Here is a 6,091-nt window from a genome sequence, read left to right as displayed (position 1 = left end):
CTAAACCAGGTCTAAACCAGGACTTAACCAGGACTAAACCGGGTCTAAACCGGGACTAAACCAGGTCTAAACCAGGTCTAAACCAGGTCTAAACCAGGACTAAACCAGGTCAAAACCAGGACTAAACCAGGTCTAAACCAGGACTAAACCAGGACTAAACCAGGTCTAAACCAGGTCAAAACTTTGACAAAACCAGGACTAAACCAGGACTAAACCAAGGTCTAAACCAGGACTAAACCAGGACTAAACCATGTCTAAACCGGGTCTAAACCGGGACTAAACCGGGACTAAACCGGGTCTAAACCGGGACTAAACCAGGTCTAAACCAGGTCTAAACCAGGTCTAAACCAGGACTAAACCAGGTCAAAACCAGGACTAAACCGGGTCTAAACCGGTTCTAAACCGAGACTAAACCGGGACTAAACCGGGTCCAAACCGGGTCTAAACCAGGACTAAACCGGGACTAAACTGTGTCTAATTGAGTGACTTCATTTATTGCCCATTTGTTTGTTCATTAAATGATAATGTTCGAGTTTTGATGAAAGATAAAACTCTTTAAGATGAAAGTAAAAACCAAAGAGCGTTCAGTGTTTAAAAGGGCCATAAACATAACACACATCTCTGGTTTATGCTTTTGGACCTTTCTTTTTTGTTTGTTTTTTGTTTCACATTAGATGAGTTTTGGTAGTGTGATGTCATCAATTACAAACAGGAAGTGACATTATAAACTTAAAAAAAGGCTCTATTCTGTGATCACATTTTTATTATTTTTAGCAAAATTCTAAATATAATGCTCTTAACTGCAGCCTGCGGCCTGTAGGGGGCGCTCTAAAGTGCATATAAAAGCTCTCTCGGGATGTGGTTTCTATGAAGATTTTGCAAGTGACTTTGGGCCTTGGCTCTTTGGGATGTGGTCCGACCAGTTCCTCTGGTCTAGACCTGGTTCAGTCCTGGCTTTAAACCAGCTTTAGTCCTGCTGCTCGTCACAGAGGCAGCGACGGGCGAGGATGAACGTCCTGCAGCGCGGATAGAACCAGAACCAGGAGCAGGACCAGGACCAGGAGCAAGAGCAGGAGCAAGAGCAGGACCAGGACCAGGAGCAGGACCAAGAGCAGGACCAGGACTCCAGCCGGCCCCACAGACCCACTCCACTTCTGGACGCGGTGAGTGAAGAGGTTTTCGGAGCCGTTTACAGGATTTACAAAGATCATTTTGGATTTATGTATTTATATGAGACTTTTAAACCAGAAAAACATCAATAATCTGACATTTTTACCATGGAATAATAGTATTTCTCTAATGTTAATGTTTGTCTGACACAAAAATGACTTTTTTAAATCAAAATGTAAAAAACTTTAAACTGTTACTCTATTTTCTGGACTATAAGTCGCACCTTTTTTCATAGTTTAGGCCGGGGTGCGACTTATACTTATACTTATATACTTAAACTTATACTCCGGAGCGATTTATATGTGATATTATTTGTTATTTTCATACTTGCAAACGCATTCCATACTCCAGTGCAACTTATATATGTTTTTTTCTTCTCTATTATGCATTTTTTGGCTGGTGCGACTTATACTCCAGAAAATACGGACATTATTTTTGGTGAATATTCTCCCCAGACGCTTCAGTCACAGATTTACACCTTTATTTGGTTCAAAATGTGTTTCAAAACGTCTCAAAATAATGAAAATACAATCAAAGTCTTGGTCAGTTGCTGCGCCTGGTTTTGTGGGTGTCGCTGTTAATCCGCCTCTGAATCAACGTTTGACTTTCATCTGTGATAAAATAATAGTTTGATTTAAAGTCGGCTGAGTCAGGTTTGGGCTCGGCCGCAATGAATCACGTCTCCTCCCAAACTCCACCAAATATTCACCTAAACTTCTATATCATGTGGAATCATCTGAAGCAGAAGAACACCGGGACTAAACCAGGACTAAACCAGGACTAAACATGCTACAAGATTAGTCCTGGTTTAGTCCTGGTTTAGACCTAGTTTAGTCCTGGTTTAGTCCTGGTTTAGACCTGGTTTAGTCCTGATATAGATCTGGTTTAGTCCTGGTTTAGACCTAGTTAAGACCTGGTTTAGTCCTGGTTTAGTCCTGATTTAGATCTGGTTTAGTCCTGGTTTAGTCCTGGTTGACTCCTGGTTTAGACCTGGTTTAGTCCTGGTTTAGACCTGGTTTAGACCTGGTTTAGTCCTGGTTTGGACCTGGTTTAGACCTGGCTTAGTCCTGGTTTAGACCTGGTTTAGTCCTGGTTTAGATCTGGTTTAGTCCTGGTTTAGTCCTGGTTTAGTTCTGGTTTAGTCCTGGTTTAGTCCTGGTTTAGACCTAGTTAAGACCTGGTTTAGTCCTGATTTAGTCCTGGTTTAGTTCTGGTTTAGTCCTGGTTTAGTCCTGGTTTAGACCTAGTTAAGACCTGGTTTAGACCTGGTTTAGTCCTGGTTTAGACCTAGTTAAGACCTGGTTTAGTCCTGATTTAGTCCTGGTTTAGTTCTGGTTTAGACCTGGTTTAGTCCTGGTTTAGTCCTGGTTTAGTCCTGGTTTAGTCCTGGTTTAGACCTGGTTTAGTCCTGGTTTAGACCTGGTTTAGACCTGGTTTAGACCTGGTTTAGTCCTGCTTTAGTCCTGGTTTAGACCTGGTTTAGTCCTGGTTTAAACCTGGTTTAGTCCTGGTTTAGACCTGATTTAGTCCTGGTTTAGTCCTGGTTTAGTCCTGGTTTAGTCCTGGTTTAAACCTGGTTTAAACCTGGTTTAGTCCTGGTTTAGTCCTGGTTTAGTCCTGGTTTAGACCTGGTTTAGTCCTGGTTTAAACCTGGTTTAGTCCTGGTTTAGTCCTGGTTTAGTCCTGGTTTAAACCTGGTTTAGTCCTGGTTTAGTCCTGGTTTAGTCCTGGTTTAGACCTGGTTTAGTCCTGGTTTAAACCTGGTTTAGTCCTGGTTTAGTCCTGGTTTAAACCTGGTTTAGTCCTGGTTTAGTCCTGGTTTAGTCCTGGTTTAAACCTGGTTTAGTCCTGGTTTAGTCCTGGTTTAGACCTGGTTTAGTCCTGGTTTAGTCCTGGTTTAGTCCTAGTTTAGTCCTGGTTTAAACCTGGTTTAGTCCTGGTTTAAACCTGGTTTAGTCCTGGTTTAGTCCTGGTTTAAACCTGGTTTAGTCCTGGTTTAAACCTGGTTTAGTCCTGGTTTAGACACAGTGTCACGGTCACATTCTGGTCAAGGGTGATTTTATTGCATTAAAAAAACTGTGTTTACTGTGAGCAGCCGCTCCACAAACCTGACGCGTACTTGTCCTGAGGCGCCTCCTGCTGGTTTCCATGGAAATATTCCTCAGAGGCATTAAAAGCATTGTCCGGTTTTAACTTCCTGTTTGGACTCAAATGTCGCTGTTTTATACTTTTGATACATATATATATATATATATATATATATATATATATATACATACATATCAGTGAAACATGGGTACAGGGGAACATGGACACAGGGGAACATGGGTACAGGGGAACATGGGTACAGGGGTACAGGGGAACATGGGTACAGGGGAACATGGGTACAGGGGAACATGGGTACAGGGGAACATGGGTACAGGGGAACATGGGTACAGGGGAACATGGACACAGGGGAACATGGGTACAGGGGAACATGGGTACAGGGGAACATGGGTACAGGGGAACATGGATACAGGGGAACATGGATACAGGGGAACATGGGTACAGGGGAACATGGGTACAGGGGAACATGGGTACAGGGGAACAGGGGAACATGGGTACAGGGGAACATGGATACAGGGGAACATGGACACAGGGGAACATGGGTACAGGGGAACATGGACACAGGGGAACATGGGTACAGGGGAACATGGGTACAGAGGAACATGGGTACAGGGGTACAGGGGAACATGGGTACAGGGGAACATGGGTACAGGGGAACATGGGTACAGGGGAACATGGGTACAGGGGAACATGGACACAGGGGAACATGGGTACAGGGGAACATGGGTACAGGGGAACATGGGTACAGGGGAACATGGACACAGGGGAACATGGGTACAGGGGAACATGGGTACAGAGGAACATGGGTACAGGGGTACAGGGGAACATGGGTACAGGGGAACATGGGTACAGGGGAACATGGGTACAGGGGAACATGGGTACAGGGGAACATGGACACAGGGGAACATGGGTACAGGGGAACATGGGTACAGGGGAACATGGGTACAGGGGAACATGGACACAGGGGAACATGGGTACAGGGGAACATGGGTACAGGGGAACATGGGTACAGGGGAACAGGGGTACAGGGGAACATGGGTACAGGGGATCATGGATACAGGGGAACATGGGTACAGGGGAACATGGGTACAGGGGAACATGGGTACAGGGGAACAGGGGTACAGGGGAACATGGGTACAGGGGATCATGGATACAGGGGAACATGGGTACAGGGGAACAGGGGTACAGGGGAACATGGGTACAGGGGAACATGCTCCGTTAAAATGAATGAATAGAATGTAAACACAAGGGTCTAAACCGGCGATCAGGATCTGACTCGTAAACATGTACGACACGTATATGAACATGCTAAACATTCTTTCTACAGCTCAAACATGACAGGGACACGTGTGGTAACAGCAGCAGTTCATCCGGTTCTTCTGTGCCACTTCTCACATGGTTCTGTGTCTGTTATTGACACCGAGGGTTCTGTTTTAGAACTCTTCAACCACAGGTTCTGTCGCACCAGCAAAAATATTTTCATTGTTTAAAACTCCAGAAACGGCGGTTTGTGTGTCATTTAAGTCCATTTAAGTCGTGTTTTTCTCTGTATGACGTCGTTTGGTGAGTTAGTTCCTGAGTTCTACAGCAGAACCCCTCTGTGATGTCATCAAAAAGCGCCAGAAGTGTGGACAGATGTAATTATTTGTCAAATCGTAACTATTGTATGATCGAAATGGACTCTTGTTTACAACTGGTTGCTAAGTAACAGTTGTGGCATAACCTCTGCCAATTACAGATTTACCGGACACGTCAAACCAGGAAGTGACATCAGAAACGTCACCGACATTGACAGGCAAAATGTTTGGTGTTTAATGTGTCACATGAAAGTTTGATCAAGTTTATTTTTGAAAAAAAGACATAAAATCACAGTCACGTTCCTGGAGGCTCAGGTTTGTTACTCTTAACATTTAAAGAACAGGGTAAAGTCCCACCCTGTGAAACTAACCCTTCTTATAAAGGGAACGTTAGCTTAAGGAATTATGCAGCGCTGTCATGTGGTCGGTCGTGTGGTCGGTTATGTGGTCGGACCTGCGGCGCTGTTATGTGGTCGGTCGTGTGGTCGGTTATGTGGTCGGACCTGCGGCGCTGTTATGTGGTCGGTCGTGTGGTCGGTTATGTGGTCGGACCCGCGGCGCTGTTATGTGGTCGGTCGTGTGGTCGGTTATGTGGTCGGACCCGCGGCGCTGTTATGTGGTCGGTCGTGTGGTCGGTTATGTGGTCGGACCCGCGGCGCTGTTATGTGGTCGGTCGTGTGGTCGGTTATGTGGTCGGACCTGCGGCGCTGTTATGTGGTCGGTCGTTCTTTACGTGCGACGTTAATGTGTTTGACTTTCCTGCTCCGGAAAACACACGTGTCTGGATTTGTGTTTGGATTTTTCCCTCGTTATTTCTGTGTTTTTAGTTTGATGTTGTAAAACCGCTCGAATAAGTAAAAGTACAAAAACAACTGTAAAAACAATACTCAGAATGGCATTAAACTGCACGGAGAAGCTTCTAAGCCTGGTGTTTCCTCTGTGGTTCCTGCGGGTGAACGTTACACACGGTGCCTTTAATGACACACCTGATGACATCACGCTGTAGAACACATGTCACTGACACTAAACATGTCATTTATATTGTAATCCCGTGGTTACTCTCTGGTGTGAGGTTTTGGTGCGTTTGGAGTTTCTGTCTTCCTGGTGTAATGTGGTCAAACCGCTCGGGTCACATGTTAAACCTCTCGGGTCGCATGTCTCTGGTTTCAGAACCGAGCGCTCGACATTCCACAGACGTGACTGTAACATCAGCAGCTTTGATCTGTAAACTCACAAAT

General features: G+C 45.1%; 1 protein-coding gene across 1 annotated transcript in view; it reads left to right on the top strand.

Moving 5' to 3' along the window:
• Window positions 1-1,001: 1,001 nt before the first annotated feature.
• LOC140354542 (uncharacterized) overlaps window positions 1,002-6,091 on the top strand; it is a 14,908-nt gene continuing 9,818 nt past the window's right edge. Inside the window, exon 1 of the mRNA XM_072439574.1 lies at window positions 1,002-1,163. The gene's annotated coding sequence lies outside the window, so the exon portion shown is untranslated. The remainder of the gene's footprint in view (window positions 1,164-6,091) is intronic.

This window comes from Eucyclogobius newberryi, unplaced genomic scaffold, assembly GCF_026437365.1.
Source record: "Eucyclogobius newberryi isolate DKJ021-1_F unplaced genomic scaffold, fEucNew1.0.hap1 SCAF_96, whole genome shotgun sequence".
Lineage (NCBI taxonomy): Eukaryota > Metazoa > Chordata > Actinopteri > Gobiiformes > Gobiidae > Eucyclogobius > Eucyclogobius newberryi.
Note: the sequence above shows the minus strand (reverse complement) of the source record. Positions and strands in the feature narration are given on the sequence as shown.